Below are 18,258 nucleotides of genomic sequence, written 5' to 3' on the forward strand. Positions count from 1 at the left end.
TTCTACTATGGGTAAAACCACAAATATAAATCCCATTCCCCAGCAGATATAAAAAAAAGAGAAATAATATTCACTTTCTACCTTAGGAATAAACATAGAATGTGTCGGCAGATAAGAACCACTTGGCCCATCTAGTCTGCCCAATATATCTGAATCCTATGAATAGTCTCTAGCCCCATCTTATATGAAGGATAGCCTTATGCCTACCCCATGCATGCTTAAACTCCTTCACTGTATTTGCAGCTACCACTTCTGCAGGAAGGTTATTCCATGCATCCACTACTCTCTAAATATAATACTTCCTCATATTACTTTTAAACCTTTGCCCCTCTAATTTAAAACTGTGTCCTCTTGTGGTAGTTTTTCTTTTAAATATGCTCTCCTCCTTACCGAGTTGATTCCCTTTATGTATTTAAAAGTTTCTATCATATCCCCTCTGTCTCTTCTTTCTTCCAAGCTATACATGTTAAGGTCCTTTTAACCTTTCCTGGTAAGTTTTTTCCTGCAATCCATGTACTAGTTTAGTAGCTCTTCTCTGAACTCTCTCTAGAGTATCTATATCCTTCTGGAGATATGGCCTCCAGTACTGCGCACAATACTCCAAGTGAGGTCTCACCAGTGTTCTGTACAGAGGCATAAGCACTTCTCTCTTTCTACTGCTTATACCTCTCCCTATACATCCAAGCATTCTGCTGGCATTTCGTGCTGCTCTATTACATTGTCTTCCCACCTTTAAGTCTTCTGAAATAATTACTCCTAAATCCCTTTCCTCAGATACTGAGGTCAGGACTGTGTCAAATATTCTATATTCTGCCCTTGGGTTTTTACGCCCCAGGGGCATTATCTTGCACTTATCCACATTAAAATTCAGTTGCCAGAGTTCTGACCATTCTTCTAGTTTTCCTAAATCCTTTTCCATTTGGCGTTTCCCTCCAGGAACATCAACCCTGTTACATATCTTTGTGTCATCAGCAAAAAGACAAACCTTACCATCGAGGCCTTTTGCAATATCACTTATGAAGATATTAAACAAAATTGGTCCCAGTACAGATCCCTGAGGTACCCCACTGGTAACATGACCTTGTTCTGAATGTTCTCCATTGACTACAACCCTCTGTTGTCTGTCACTCAGCCACTGCCTAATCCACTCAACAATATGGGAGTCCATGCTCAATGACTGCAGTTTATTGATAAGTCTTCTATGTGGGACAGTGTCAAAAGCCTTACTAAAATCTAGATATGCAATGTCTACTGCACCTCCACCGTCTATTATTTTAGTCACCCAGTCAAAAAAATCTATAAGATTTGTTTGACATGATCTCCCTGAAGTAAACCCATGTTGTTTTTCATCTTGCAATCCATGGGATTTAAGATGTTCCACAATCCTATCCTTTAATAGGGTTTCCATTAATTTGCCTACTATTGATGTCAGACTCACTGGTCTATAGTTGCTCGATTCCTCCCTACTACCTTTCTTGTGAATGGGCACGACATTTGCCAATTTCCAATCTTCCGGGACGACTCCTGTTACTAATGATTGGTTAAATAAATCTGTTAATGGTTTTGCCAGCTCACCACTAAGCTCTTTTAATAATTTTGGGTGTATCTCATCAGGACCCTGTGACTTATTTGTCTTCACCTTAGACAGCAATCTTAGAAAGTCTTTTTTTTTCTGTAAAGACACATGCATCAAACGATTCATTAGTCATCCTTTCAAGTGGAGGTCCTTCTCCTTCTTTTTCTTCTGTAAAAACTGAACAGAAGTATTCATTAAGGCAGTCGACTAGCCCTTTATTCTCTTCTACATACCTTCCGTCCTTTGTTTTTAATTTAGTTATTCCTTGTTTTAATTTCCTTTTTTCATTTATATATCTGAAGAATGTCTTATCCCCCTTTTTCATAGACTGAGCTAGTTTTTCTTCTGCCTGCGCTTTAGAAGTTCTTATAACTTGCTTGGCCTCTTTCTGCCTAATCTTGTAGATTTCCTCATCTTCATTGCTCTGGGTTTTTTTATAATTACAAAATGCTAGCTTTTTATTTTTAATGATTTGGGCCACTTCTGCTGAGTACCACAGTGGTCTCTTCCTTTTTTTGCTTTTACTGACAAGTCTAATGCAATTTTCTGTTGCCTTCAATAATGCACCTTTTAAGCAGTCCCATTTCTCCTGGACTCCATGTAATCCGTTCCAGTCTGATAAGGACTCATTTATGACTAATTTCATTTTTGAAAAGTCTGTTTTTCTAAAATCTAAAACTTTTGTTTTTGTGTGGTGTGACTCTTTCACAGTTCTTATATTAAACCACACTGACTGGTGATCACTAGACCCCAAGGTTTCGCCTGCAATGACATCGTATACCGAATCCCCATTTGTGAATACCAAATCCAAAATGGCCTCCCTCCGGGTTGGCTCCTCAACCACTTGTTGCAGAGACAACCCCAGTAGGGAATTTAGAATATCTGTATTCCTGGTAGAACTTGCTATTTTATAAGGTTACCTGTGATGTCACCTGGGATAAAGTGTATGCGTTTAATTAAAAATAAATGTATGTAGGAGGGAAGGGACCTCTGCACAGCCGGGCCAAAAGCTTCCCTGATTTGTTACCATATTTGTGATATTGTAGATCCAGTATAGACTTATGGAATTGTTTGTGAGCCAAGGCCCACCTGTCAAATTGGGATTTGGCTGTTCTCCACTGAGCTTTGTGGGTGGGGGAGTCTTGCTGTTTGAGATGGGAATGAGCTCGTCGAAGAGCCTCGCTCGCAAGTTAATTGAAGTCTGCATTCTTTTTTTAGGCCGAAGCAAAAGCTATAATTTTGCCCCGGAGGACAGCTTTGCCCGTCTCCCACAGCAAGACAGAATTGTCAGCATGGGCAGCATTGTCTTTAAGGAAGTTATCCCAAGTAGTCTGGAGAGATAACAGCAGGTCAGGGTTGTTGGCAAGGTAGGAGGGGAACCGCCACATTTTAGAAGGAGAGTCCGAGAGAGTTAGGAGCACGGATATTGGGGAATGGTCTGAGATTACTAGATCTAAGATGGAGGGAGAGAGCAGAGACTGGGTCAGTAAATAATTGCTAAAGAAATAGTCAATCCTGGAGAAGAGTCGTGGGGTGGAGAATAAAAAGTGTATTCTTTACCTGTAGGATTAGCTAGACGCCAAACATCAATAAGCTGTAGACTATCAGTAAATGAAGTCAGGGTGGAAGTAAGGGGGAGGGACTGGGAGATTTGAGTAGCTTAGGCGAAGATTTATCTTCCGTAGGGTCCATCACTAGATTGAAATCACCCCCCAACAGTATAGGAAGGTGTATGTGAGGGGCCAGAAGACCAGTCAATGATTGAAAGAAGGATGGTTCAGGTGGGTTTGGAGCACCTTGAACGGAGCACCTTCGGAGCTGTCCAGTGCACATTCAATCGCTCAATGCCACTGCTGTGGTTTGGGTCAATCACCAAGGGGACACCAGATGTGTCCTTGCGACCTTGGAGGTGGCAGGCATCCTTCGGTGGGCGGAACGCTTTTTTCCAGCTCTCTCTGCAGTTCACATTCCAGGAGTTAAAAAATTGGCAGGTGGATTACCTCAGTCGGGCTTGGTACACCGTCCTGGTCAGGCTAGTTGCAGACTTCCTCTCAGGGAGAATCTGCTTTCTCAAGGACCAATCTTCCATCCTGCTTTACTGTTGCTGGCTTTGACAGCTTGGCTGTTGAAAGCCAGGTGCTGAAGGACAGGGGATTGTCTGCTTCTGTGATTCCCACTCTGATTGAAGCGAGAAAAGCGACTTCTGGAATAATCATTACACTCGGAAATTGTATATTGCGTGGTGTGGGTTTCTTGGGGTTCCCCCTCGCTCTTACTAAGTGGCTCGGAACTTGGCTTTCCTTCAACAGGGGGTTGATCAAAATTTGGCCTTGAGCACGATTAAGGGTCAGGTTTTGGCCTTGGCAACTTTTTTTCCAAAGGCCATTAGCCACCCATTCCCTGGTATGTAATTTTATCCAGGGGGTGCGACATTTGGCTCCTCCGATGTGACCTCCGTTGCCACCTTGGGATCTTAATTTGGTGCCGTCGGTTCTTCAGAAACCTCCTTTTGAAAATATTTGGAAGATTCCCCCTGCTTACTTAATCTCAGAAGGTGGCCTTCTTGGTGGCTATTACTTCTGCGCGCAGGGTTTCGGAACTGGCGGCGTTGTCCTGTCGTTCTCCCTGTCTGGTGGTTCACAGGGATAAAGTGGTACTACGTCCGGATCCGTCCTTCCTTCTGAAAGTGGTTTCCAGTTTCCATTTAAATGAGGATGTTGTGTTACCCTCCTTTTTGTCCTAAGCCTAAACATCCTAAGGAATTTGCATTGCATACTTTGGATGTGGTTTGGGCAATCAGGGTGTACTTGGCGACTGCGGAGTTTTTTCGAAAGTCAGATTCGCACTTTGTCCTCACGGATGGACCTGTTTCCAGATGGATCAGACAGACGGTTGTACAGGCTTATTCAATTAAGGGTCAGGTTCCACCTTTCCCTGTTAAAACGCACTCTGCTTGGGCACTTAGTGCTTCCTGGGCTTTTTGCCATCAGGCATCTGTGGTCCAGGTTTTCAAGGCGGCTACCTGGTCGTCTGTTCATACTTTCAAGAAGCTTTATAAGGTGGATTTGCTGGCATCTGCAGATGCTTCCTTTTGGCCGCAAAGTTTTGCAGGCCACTATTTTAAGGGTGTTTTTAGTCTCCCTTGAGCGTGTTTCATGTTTTTTCAGGTGGGTCTCATCTTGTTGTTCTGAGGAGTCCTATTTAGCCTTGTTGGCTATGGTTCAGACTTGGGGAATTACTGCTGTTCCCACCCCTCATTGTTTTATGGCACTGCTTTGGGACGTCCCTACTGCTATTGAAAACAAGAAGACTGCGTCCGTCAATGAATGATAGAGAAAATGGGATTTTTGTCTTACCGTAAAATCCTTTTCTCTGAAGCTCATTGACGGACGCAGTACCCGCCCCTCTATTATTGAGTTGGGCTGGTATTGTTTTCTCTGACACTGCTTTGATACAAAACTGACATCCTATAGCAGAAAGAGAGGGTATACCCCCTGGGACTGCCCATAGGCTTAGCCAGAACTTTTTTCTGCCTAGTGTTCTACTCCTGTAGGGGGCAGCATAACCCTACTGCTATTGAGAACAAGAAGACTGTGTCCGTCAATGAACTTCAGAGAAAAGGGTTTTAGGGTAAGGCAAAAATCCCATTTTTTTTTTTTTTTTGAAGGAAGACATTTGTTTTTGTATAGCCAGCATGAGTGACAGCAGGCACAGGTAGCTTAACGGATCCTATAGTCTCTTTGAGAGAGATCCGTGCAGCTTCTCCCAAAATCCCAGTAGAAATAACACCAAGAAGTAAAAATAGCTCCCAATCCCCCAAACATGAGTCAAGACTTCATGAAGGGGTAAAAACAAATGCTTTATTGAACAGACACACAGTCAATTTATGCACACATGGACACACCCCCCTCCTCATCAAATTACTACACACAGGTCAGGGGTTAAATTATACATTATCATATGTAGATGAAATTGTATACAGGAACTGAACTAATTATCTAGTCATATGAACAGAAGCAATGTGAGTCCATAAACATTTCTAGGGAATAACGACCACAAACAGTATTCTTAACAGATGACAATGACTCAATCAACCTGAGCCAATTAACTGGAAGATGGCCGTCCTTGAGCTCATGAAATACAATACACATTATCAAACAGAGGGGTAAATCAGCATATTCAATGGTGTCTGGAACACAGGGGGATGAGCTGATGACCTTCGCATCTGTCGCAAGAAGTACACATCTAAGCATGGCAACTTGGGACCAAATCTTCACACTTCTGGAGAGACATTGTTGACAACTATCCCTCTCCCTTATAGGCAAAACTTCAATTTCTCTATCGCTCATTGACAGACGTAGTCCTCGGTGATACAGCACCTTCGGGTTATGTTGCCTCCACAGGAGCAGGACTAGACAGGAAATTAAAATGCTCTGGCCACACCCTAGGGGCAGTCCCAGAGGGTATATCCTCTCTCTCTCTGCCTCAGCAAATCAGTTATTTTCTGTCTAGTTAGGAGTAAGGACCTAGATACCTTGCTGGGATCTTCGGTCCTGGCAAGATTTTTTTCTTAAAAAGATTTTTTAGACAGCTTTTTTCTCCAGTGTTCCTGTGAGATCTTCAAGCAAGAAAGCTGAACTGGGCGACGGGCTGGATGTTGAGATCCGGTGGTCACCCCAGTTCAGCCTACGAGCGCGTGCAGGCCATAGCTCCGCGCTGGGTCGGCCGCGACAAAGTCCCATTAAGGGACTGACCCCGCGAGTTAAACGTCTCGCTGAAACGCCAAAGACCATGAGTCACGGCGTCCGTATTGGTCGACAGCCCTCCCGCCCCGGTGGAGAGGGGTACTGTCAGGAGTTGGTGCCCGCCTGGTTCCGGTATGGTGAGTAGTATGTTCCCCCTTTTCCCCCTGACGGGTCTTGTGGTGAATGCGGGCCCCTCTCTGTATGGTAAGATAGAGTCCCCCTCTATCCTATAACATGGCACAGATCCCCCTACTTTGAGTGTGATTTTATGTGCAAAAAGCCAGGAGGCTTGGTTTGGGAGCTAACAATCTAATTGTATACATGTTTAAAAGATTGTAATCAGTGGCAGTCTGGGAATCTTACTGTGATAAGAATAAGGTACCTACCAGTCAGAAGCCACAGGCATGTAGACTGCCTTCCTAGTCAAATCTCCAGCTATAGCAGGCCTTCCGAACGGCCATGAGGTCCGCCAGGGCCGGTACCGCCAACCACGCCAAAAATCCCCATGCAGAGATAGTGTTGTGTGCCCTGCAGCACACCGCTATTCGGTACAGGCCGCCGCCATTTTTTTTGCTGGATTGCACGAGCCGCCATTTTGGCGTAGCCTCATGTCTCCAGCATGGGGGCGGCCATGTTTGAGGTGATCCTAACACCTCGTGGAGCTAGGGGAGGCGCTGGAAGGCGTGCAGAGGGGCGGAGCCGCCTCCTTTCTTCCTGGGCAGCCAGCCAAAAGACTTCCTGTTTGTCAAGACAGCGCTGTAACCTGTTGCAGTTAAACTCTGAGCATCAAGTGGTGAGCCTGGGGGTCTATCTCTCTCTCTCTCTCTCTCTCTCTCTCTCGATCGATAGGGATCCCTAGCAGGTAACACTAAGGGGCTTTTGTGGCGCTGGGGGTCTGTGAAAAAAAAAAAAAAGTTTTTTATTTTTGAATTATATTATCCGGGAAGTTACTGGAATAATCATGGACCCTGCCACACAAATTCCCCCACCTGTTTCCCTCGAGGGGGCCACGGGACCCGCCGGTGCACAGAGTGTAGAGGCATTTACAGCAATTTTGGAGTCTATGGTGGCTCGAGTGGAGGCGGCCTGTCAGGGACGAGGGTCAAGGAAGCGACCCCCGCCTACCCCTATATTATCTGACACCTCTGACTCAGATTCAGAGATGGTCACTGCAGTTGCAGGTCCCTCTGCAAGGGCTGTTACCTCAGGTAAAGCTCCCTCAGACAGTGAGGAGGACGTTTCTTCTCCCGCTATAATTCAGGAAGAAGCATTGGTGGACGCACTAGTTGTGGCAGTGCAGGAAACCTTAAAACTTGAGGTTTTACCGGCAGAAGCAACTGATACAGAGATTCCTTTTGGTACTAACAAGCCCATCAAAACGGTGAAGGTTTTTCCTGTACCCAAGTGTTTTGGTAATAAGATTAAAGGAGAATGGGAGCATTCTAAACGTACCTTTACTATTTCCAAGCGTATTGCTAGACGCTATCCGTTTGAGGAATCCATCATTAAGAAATGGACGGTACCACCAGTGGTGGATCCACCTATTTCCAGGCTGAATAAAGCCACGGTTATCCCAGTGGAGGACACTTCGTCCTTTAAGGATCCGGTGGATCGAAAGATGGAAGCAGAGTCCCGCACCATCTTCTCTCTGATAGGGTCAGCATTTAGACCAGTAATTGTTATTGGTCTAGTTTCCCAGACACTTACGGAATGGGCGAGATTGGTACGCCAAGACCTTAGGGGAAAAGATATTCCCCAGGAAACATCTGATTTGATGGAACAGATTATACAAGGGCTACAGTTTATCTGTGACGCAGCCTTGGACACTACTCCCCTATTAGGGCATGCATCTATGTCAGCGGTAATCCTCACGTGTGCTGTGGTTAAAATGCTGGTCAGCTGACCTAGGTTCCAAAAAGACCTTGACGAATCTCCCCTTTCAGGGGAATCGTCTATTTGGGGCCACCCTAGATGAAATCATTAAGGATGCCACTGGGGGCAAGAGCACTTTTTTGCCACAGGCTGCTAAAGCTAAAGGACCTCGCAACAAGCGAGGACCTTTCTTTACCGCCCATAAAGGGTTCGCACGCCCGGCTGGAACAAGCGGGAAAGACAAGACTCCTCCAGGAGGGTTCAAGAAAGGCTGGTCGGACAAACAGAGGACCAACTCAGCCAAACCCGAAGCAAAGGAGTACACAGCCTGAAGGTGCGCCCCCACCCGGTTTGAGGGTGGGGGGACGTTTTCACCGGTATTCAGGACATTAGATCGAGCATCAACTACTACTACCGGTGCGATTCTTCCCTTCCAACATTTAAGTACTACAGGGAGCGGTAGTCACCGTTCCCTGAATAGATCTTTTCCTTTACCTTTTCCTAAGATTAGTCTCAATTCCCCACAGGAATCGGATCTGGTTGACTAGACAGGCCAAGAAGCCTCTAGCCGGGTGACTTCGGTCCCTGAGGTTCAACCAGAAAAGATCACCCTTCCTGATAGCAATCAGGTATCTGATAAATGTGTGGGAACAGAAAACGACCAGACTTTCTCGGATGGTCGGGGCCAGATAGCTCTAGGGACGCCTGGTTCAGATCCAGTCAGCACCAGTGGTCCTAGAAATTCTAGGCTGGCCTCGTCAAGCCGGCCTGGCCCACTTGGACAGGCGAGTCGCAGACGTTCCGTGGGAACTTCGTCTCAGGGAGTGTCTGTGGTCTCAAGGACCAATTTACCATCGTGCTTTACAGTCGCTGGTTTTAATGGCCTGGCCATTGAGACCCAAGTACTGAAGGACAGAGGTTTGTCAGCTTCAGTCATTCCTACCCTTATTAAAGCAAGGAAAGCGACTTCCAGCAAGGTCTATTATCACACATGGAAGACTTATATTGCGTGGTGCGAATCTTTAGGATTTCCTCCACGTACCTATTCGGTGACTCGAATATTGGCTTTTTTGCAAAAAGGGGTTGAGCAGAAACTAGCCTTGAGCACCATCAAGGGTCAAGTTTCAGCATTAGCAATCTTCTTTCAGAAACCTTTAGCTACCAAGTCCTTGGTGCGGAATTTCATCCAGGGGGTGCGGCACCTGGCTCCACCAGTCCGCGCGCCCTTACCGCCCTGGGATCTTAATTTAGTTTTGTCGGTTCTACAGAAACCTCCCTTTGAAAACATCAGGGAGATTCCCTTGTTTACTTTATCCCAGAAGGTGGCCTTCTTGGTGGCTATCACTTCTGCTCGCAGGGTGTCAGAACTGGCTGCATTATCATGCCAGTCCCCATACCTAGTGATTCATAGGGATAAGGTAGTACTTCATCCTAAGCCATCCTTTCTTCCTAAGGTGGTTTCAGATTTTCATCTGAATGAAGATATTGTACTACCTTCCTTGTGTCCTCAGCCCAAGCATCATCGGGAACATGCGTTGCATTCCTTGGATGTGGTTCGGGCAATCAGAGTATACCTGAAAGCTACGGAATCATTCCGTAAGACGGATTCACTTTTTGTGATCACGGATGGCCCCAGAAAGGGTTTGCCTGCATCTGCCGCGACCATTGCCAAATGGATTAGACAGACGGTGGTACAGGCTTATTCTATTAAGGGTCAGAGTCCTCCGTTCCCTGTTAGGGCGCACTCCACTCGAGCGCTCAGTACTTCCTGGGCCTTTCGCCATCAGGCGTCAGTGGTCCAGGTATGTAAGGCGGCCACCTGGTCGTCGGTACATACCTTTACAAAATTCTATAAAATTGATGTGACGGCATCGGCGGATGCCTCATTTGGCCGCAAGGTTTTGCAGGCCGCAATTTGAGGAGACCGGTGGTCTACCTCGAGAGTTTTTTTCTGTTTGAAAAATTTCTTTTTTGTTGAGTCTCATCATTAAGGATGAGCATTGTAAACTTCTAGTTGGCACCGGTTGGGCCTTCTAGATTGGGATTTGATTTCCATTTTCCCACCCCTCATTTGTGATACTGCTCTGGGACGTCCCGAAGGTGCTGTATCACCGAGGACTACGTCTGTCAATGAGCGATAGAGAAAAATGGATTTTTGTAAAATCTTACCGTAAAATCCTTTTCTCTTAGCTCATTGACAGACGTAGTCCCCGCCCCTCTGTTTTGGAGTTGGGTTGGGTTAAAATCTCTAAAGACTGCTTTTTGACATAACTGATTTGCTGAGGCAGAGAGAGAGAGGATATACCCTCTGGGACTGCCCCTAGGGTGTGGCCAGAGCATTTTAATTTCCTGTCTAGTCCTGCTCCTGTGGCGGCAACATAACCCGAAGGTGCTGTATCACCGAGGACTACGTCTGTCAATGAGCTAAGAGAAAAGGATTTTACGGTAAGATTTTACAAAAATCAATTTTTTGTCACAAAAGGGTTTTAGGGTAAGACAAAAATCCCATTTTTTTTTTTGAAGGAAGACTTTGTTTTTGTATAGCCAGCATGAGTGACAGCAGGCACAGGTAGCTTTTTTTATCAAGCCACCTGCTTGGCAAGGGAGTCTTTCATACAAAATATAATGCAGTCCTGTTTAAAAACGGGAAAACAGTGTTACATTTTTTTTTTCCTTTAAATAAAAAATGTCATCTCTTAGTGCCGGTTCACACTGATGCGGCACGACTTTGGGGGCGACCTGTGAAGGACTTCATATAATGAATGTCTATGCACGTCGCTCTGAGGTCGCCCCGAAGTAGTACAGGACCCTTTTTCTAAGTCGGAGCAACTTGTGTCGCTCCTATTAGTACGGGTCCTGTAGCAGTCAATGGACCGCGACTTGTCAGGCTGACAAGTTGCCTGACAAGTCGCGGCAGTGTGAATGGGCTCTGAGTCTGATGATATTTACCAGATTCAACCTCTTATGGTTTATACAGTATATCTCTTCTGTCTGTTCTTAGAGTGGATTAGAGATTTTTCTTCATAACCATATATAGTTGGTTAATTATATTTAACACTGCATAGAGATATTGAAGAAAAAAATTGCCTTTTTTTAAAAACTTTCCATATTAACTAAATTATACACCAAATTGTTTTTAAAGTGATTATCCGATCAATTTATTAATCGAAACAATAATTGGCCAACTAATCGATTATGAAAATAATTGTTGTTAGTTGCAGCCCTAATGTGTGTGTATGTGTGTGTATGTATATGTGTATATATATATATATATGTGTGTGTGTGTGTGTGTGTGTGTGTGTGTGTGTGTATGTATGTGTATATATATATATATATATATATATATATGTATATACAGCATCTTACAAAGGTGTGTACACCCCTCACATTTTTGTAAATATATTATTATATCTTTTCATGTGACAACGCTGAAGAAATTACACTTTGCTACAATGTAAAGTAGTGAGTGTACAGCTTGTATAACACTGTAAATTTGCTGTCCCCTCAAAATAACTCAACGCGCAGCCATTAATGTCTAAACCTCTGCCTTGAGAATTTCTTTTTCGCTGTTCCCACCCCTCATGTTTAACACTGCTTTGGGATCTACCAATGGTTATGAATACCAGGAGCTGTGTCCGTCAATGAACGAAAGAGAAAATTGAATTTTTGACTTACCAATAAATTAATTTCTCTGATGTTTATTGACAGACACAGCACCCACCCCTCTCTGGAGTTGTAATCCTTCTGACACTGCTTGGAACAAAACTGAGTACCTAAAGAAGAGAGAGGGAATATACCCTTGTGACTGCCCATAGGTGTAGCCAGATGTTTTTTTCTGCTCAGTGTCCCACTCCTATAAGGGGCAGTATAACCCAATGGTTACGAATATCAGGAGCTGTGTACATCAATGAACATCAGAGAAATGGATTTTATGGTAAGTCAAAAATCCTACTTTTCTCTTTTAACAGTTAGAGCAATCTTGTGTCTTCTATCAATGGTCTGGTTAAAGCTTGTAGGAGGAGTTTTAATTCTCCCCTGCTTGTGGCCCTGTGCTGATCACATGCACTCTCCCAAGAAAAAAAAAAATCTCTAGCAATACACACCAAACCATGTGCAGCTTGCCCCCAATGCTATGGGGACTGTGGAAGGGGGGGGGGGGGTTAGAGAAGACAGGATCAAACAGACTTTTTACACAATGCAGAGGATTAACCCATTAGCTTCCACAGCGACTACAACAAGCATGTTTTTATTGTTGTGGGTTTAGTAACACTTGAAGATCCTATTGAAGTCTCAGGACAAATTCTTAAACACAAAAAAACAGGTGTGATGAAATAGTTTGACCCAAGATTTACTAATTGAGAAAGCTTGTCAATCTTGGGTGAAAATAAAATATAAAGTGCAACGCAATAATGATATTATGAGAATAGTCCAAAGGATCCCAAAAAAATCAGTGAAATGCATAAAGAGATGGACCCCCAAATCCCTCCTCCGGTGGGGTATGAACCACACTCACCTTAAACACCGATAAGCGCCTGCATAAAGAATATCCAGATGACCGGGACTCTCCACATAGGATCCAGGCAGCCACATCCAAACAGAGGGGGATCTCCTCACAGAATGCAGACTTTGGCCATTCACCAATATACCATATAACAAAAAGGGGCAAACTCGAAGTGCTCTCCGTTTAAAAACTCTATTAAAATACAATAGATGGCACCCACATGAAGATGAAATGAATGTCCGCATAAAAGAAACTGCTCGGGTGGCGCAAGCAGTGCTGCTCCACACACCACGACAGTGGGTGACAGGTGGCTTCACCTCCCCGTATGCATTTTTTTTTTTTTTTTTTACTAGTAATGGCGGCGATCTGCGATTTGTTTTTAAAGTGGACTGCAACATTTCGGCGGACAGATCGGACCCCTAACTGACATTTTTGACACTTTTGGGGGAACCAGTGACATTACTACAGTAATCAGTGCTAAAAATATGCACTGTTACTGTAATAATGACACTGGCAGGGAAGGGGTTAATACTATGGGTGATCAAGGGGTTAAATGTGAGTCTAGGGGAGTGATTCTAATTGTATGTGGGAGTGGCTTGTGAAATGATCATAGAGACCTGTGATCCTACATAGAAAGGATCACAGGCACTCTGTGATCATTCCAGAGATAAGAATGGTCAGCCGACCGTTCTTCTCTCTCAGTGGGAAGCGATCAGGCGGCAGTCGGAGCTGCCTGCCCCATGCATCAGAGTCCTTGCTGCCGAGTGGGGTCAGGGGCGTGCCGCCGGCAGCGCGCTTGCCCCCCTGCTGCAGGAGCGCGACTGACGTATACTTACGTCGGTTCGCTCGGGAAGGGCTGCCTGCCATGTTATAACTGTGGCAGGTGGTCCTTAAGTGGTTAAAAGGTGATCTTGGCTCTATTCCAACTGCCTCCTGAGTTTCCCTATAGGTTGTTTAACGCTCTAACAATGTCTTTAGTTAAGGGATCAGTAAAAAGGCTTGGGGTGGGCCAAGCTCAGCCCTTGAAGAAAGATTTGCATTTTGTATTTTATTTTGTATTTTTCACTGTCAATATTTTTACATGTATGTTTTTATTATATTGTGCACTTTTTTTGGCTACTCTGTCACTGATATTTTTTGATATTTTTAATGCATGAAAGATGAAATATATATATTTTTTATCAGATATGAGCATATTCTAATATTCACTTGAACAGCACACCATTTCTTTGGCTTGATACCTTCAAGAGAGTTGAAATCAACATGAAAATGCAACTGCCTATATCTCCAAATCTACTGATTTCCTTGGAATATGATTTTGCCCAAAAAAATAAAATAAAATAACCTCTACTTTTTTGGCAAATAGAAACATTTAGCTAGCATTTTTAAACATGTGTAAAGACACATATGTAATGTAATCTTCCTTAACAGCATTTTATTATTAAAAGACTTGAGCAAGTCCTCGAAGAAATGATGCTTAGCTTTGTGTATCTTCCCTCTAAGGACTCCTTTCCTGCTGAGGCAGACCTCAGATAGCAGTTTCAGCTCATCTGTCTAGTATATAGCACATTTGTGTGTTCCTGAAGCCTTTTTTTCTGATTGGTCGCAGATCTTAAGTATTACCTCTCCAAACCTAACCATGATATACAGCTGTATCGTAATTTCCAAGGTCTCCATTCTGCCGAATCTTTTTAAAGCCATTGTGAGCTAGATTTGTTGTTGACTATTACTTTTACCTATACTATTTTAATACCCTCTGTAGCCCAACCATGAAAAGTTATATTTCTTTGTGTGTTAGTTTATAGCCTTTTCTCTACATTGTTTCCACAAAAAAGAAATCCAATATATTTTTTGCGACAGAAGATAGTGGTTAAAGCTTTTTAAAATTTGACCTTAAAATGTTGTGCTTCCTATTAAAGTTCTAAATCTTGCGCCAAAATGATATTTTTTTTACAAGTAATGCAGTGGTCAGTAGGCAGAGAAAATTACAGTAGTGTAGGACTGGACAATTCCTGGTTGCCACTGTAACTGAAGAAAACTCTCCCGCATCTGGGTCAGCAGTTCTCCTGTGACTAGCCTGTGGTTCTCGTTCCTTTCTATTGCACGCCGTATCTCTAGGTGCTGCCAGGTGTCGTTGTGACCCGCTTTCCTGCACACTGATGGCAGAGCTGCTCACCGCAAGGAACCCCTGAGCCACCATCCATGCTCCCCCCCTGAGCCACCATCCATGCTCCCTGAAGCCAAGGACAGTGGCAGCAAGTCAAAAGTGGTGCATAGAGGTCCCTGATCATCACTGGGCCTGCCCTTGTGTGTCCGTTTGTGTGTGTGTGTGTGAGAATGGTGGCCAGTTTTCTTTCCTGAAACTGTGGCTGCCCTGGTGACTACAGTTAAAGGTCTGCAACTCGTGTTCTAATTTGTAGGGGTTTCCCAACACACACAGTTCATCACACTCCCCCCATCATCACCATATCTCCCTGTGCTTCTCTCATCTTCATCTCTTGTGTCCCATGTATGTGATGTATTGTGGTCCTGTTTTAGTTTTAAGGCTTGTCCCCACCAGGTGCGTTGAGCTGCGTTAATCTGCTTTGATCAATGCAGGATTAATGCAAGGACACAGGGAAAAAAGTTGTTTTCAGTGTTCCCCATTCACACCATACAATGCAGAAAAAGGACAGAATGTTTGCATTTTTACACAGCACAACCCATGCCACCACATGTTAATGCATCACAACATGTCTCATAAAGTTGAATACTGTCCTGCATTAAGGCTGCTCACCTGCACCCCCCACGCCTGTCAGATTGGGATGAGCAGCTGTGTACATGCAACCAGTTCTTCTCCATAGAGTTGAAAGGGCTTCCTGCACACAGCAGCTAGTGGCTCAAACCGCATAAACACATGTTCAATTTACAGACATATGGGCCTCAGCACCCGCGCTAATAAGTACACTAAGGAAAAAAGGCACTAGAGCTGCAGATCTAAAGAAACAGAGGGCGTAAAAAAAGAAGCAAACTTAAAAGAGAAAGGTAGGGTAACAAAGTCCATGTACTTCATAAGTATTAGAAAATCCATGTACTTCGGGCTGCCATCAAGGGAAACTGAAATGGGTATCCAGAGCTGCAATGAAGATGAGAGAGAGGCGCCTCTAAGTGCAGACTTTAACAGTTTAATAAGGGTTAAAACAATTGGCAACTCACATAGAGGTGAAAAAAAACAGGCACCTCAGTGATTAGTGAATCAAGAGATTCATCTGTGCGGGTCATGTCCCATGCGCTGGCGGCATCCTGCAGAAGGATCTATAGTCCATGCAGCTTCGCTGGTCACCCTCATGGCGAGGCTGCACGGACTATACATCCATCTGCAGGATGCCGCCAGTGCATGGGATATGACCCCCACTGAGGATCTCTTGATTCACTAATCACTGATGTGCCTAATTTTATTCACCTCTATGTGAGTTGCCAATTGTGTTTAACCTCATTAAACTTTTAAAGTCTGCACTTAGAGTAAAAAGAACCCCAAGAAGTTCTTTAAGTATATAAACAGTAAGGGTCCATGTACACGGGACGCTGGAAATGGTCGTTTAGGAGCAGTTGGGCGTTTTTTTCAGAAGCCCCTGAACCCATCTACATTTTATCTTATCTGTCCATGTACACCAGGTCATTTACAGTCATTTGCAGGCAGTTGCGTTCAGGGACTTTTTTTAGAACGCAATTATTTGCGTTCGAACGTGTGTTTCCCGGCGTAACAAACGCGTCCGAACGCGTCTGAACGCGATGACCCGCGTTTAGCGTTCGCGTTTTTCCATTTTAAAGGGGAATAATTTTTTTGACCTCTAGGAACGGTTCTAAACGCAAACGCCGCTAAACGCGGGTACAAACGCGACCAAACGGACGTTTCAAACGTCCTAAAAATTCCAGCATTCAAAGGGACTTTTAACAACGTCCCGTGTACATGGAGCCTTAGAAAGCGAGGCCAGAACACATTGGCCTCATAAAAGATGACAAAGGAAATATGGCCACTGAGGACAGAGAAAAGGCGGAAATGTTAAATAATTTCTTCTCTTCAGTCTTCACAAAAGAATCGGGTTGGCTACACTAACCCAGCTTGTAAGGCCGAACTAAACAACACACCTCAGGAAATACCGCCATGGCTAACAGAAGATAGACTTGAAACTAAACTAGAGAAACTTAACAAAAATAAATCACCGGGACCGGATGGCTTGCACCCGAGGGTTCTGAAAGAGCTCAGCCAGGTGATTGCCAGACCATTATTCTTGATCTTTAAGGATAGTTTACAGATGGGTATGGTGCCAGCTGATTGGAAAAAAGCCAACGTGGTACCAATATTTAAAAAGGGGCCGAGATGTATCCCGGGTAACTATAGGCCGGTCAGCCTAACATCTGTAGTCTGCAAGATTTTGGAGGGGATGTTAAGGGACCACATACAAGACTTTAGTAATGAAAACGGTATTATTAGTAGTAATCAGCATGGATTCATGAAAAATCCTTCTTGCCAAACCAATCTATTAACCTTCTACGATGAAGTGAGCTGCCACCTAGATAAAGGGAAGCCTGTGGATGTGGTGTATCTGGACTTTGCAAAGGCCTTTGACACCGTTCCCCACAAACGCTTACTGTACAAACTAAGGAAGGTAGGTATGGACCATAAGGTGAGTACCTGGATAGAGAACTGGCTCCAGGGGAGAGTCCAGAGGGTGGTGATTAATGGGGAGTACTCGGATTGGGCGGGTGTGGAAAGTGGGGTCCCCCAGGGTTCTGTCCTGGGACCAATCCTGTTTAATTTATTCATAAATGATCTAGAGGAGGGGATATCGAGTACAATCTCAGTATTTGCGGATGATACTAAACTAAGCATGCCAATATCTTCTATGCAGGATGTGGAAACCTTACAAGCGGACCTGAACAAAATAACGGGGTGGGCAACTACATGGCAGATGAGGTTTAATGTTGAAAAATGTAAAGTAATGCACTTGGTTGCCAGAAACCAGAAAGCAAGCTACTCACTAGGGGGGAACCTCTGGGTGAGTCTAGGATGGAAAAGGACTTGGGGGTACTGGTAGACAACAGGCTTGGCAGTGGCATGCAATGCCAAGCCGCTGCAAGCAAAGCCAACAGAATACTGGGATGTATAAAAAAGGGGATTCACTCCAGAAATAAAGAGATTATTCTCCCACTCTACAAGACCCTGGTCCGGCCACATTTGGAGTATGCTGTACAGTTCTGGGCACCGATCCTCAGGAAGGATGTGCTGGAACTGGAAAGAGTCCAGAGAAGGGCAACAAAAATAATTAGGGGAATGGAGGACATCAGCTATGAGGAAAGACTACAAGCACTGAACTTATTCTCTCTGGAGAAGAGACGATTGAGGGGGGATATGATATCAATGTACAAATACTGTACTGGAGACCCGAGCATAAGGAACAAACTATTCAGAGAGAGGAGATACAATAAGACACGTGGCCACTCACTAAAACTAGAGGAAAGGCGGTTTAACCTTAAAATGCGCAAGGGGTTCTTCACTGTAAGAGCGGTAGGGACGTGGAATT

At 44.4% G+C, this 18,258-nt stretch overlaps 1 protein-coding gene across 1 annotated transcript in view; it reads left to right on the forward strand.

Moving 5' to 3' along the window:
• The window catches only part of PRODH (proline dehydrogenase 1), a 264,504-nt gene that overhangs the window by 77,577 nt on the left and 168,669 nt on the right, over positions 1-18,258 (forward strand). The gene's annotated exons all lie outside the window — the stretch shown is intronic.

The sequence above is a fragment of the Pelophylax lessonae genome, assembly GCF_965119305.1.
Source record: "Pelophylax lessonae genome assembly, chromosome: 1".
Lineage (NCBI taxonomy): Eukaryota > Metazoa > Chordata > Amphibia > Anura > Ranidae > Pelophylax > Pelophylax lessonae.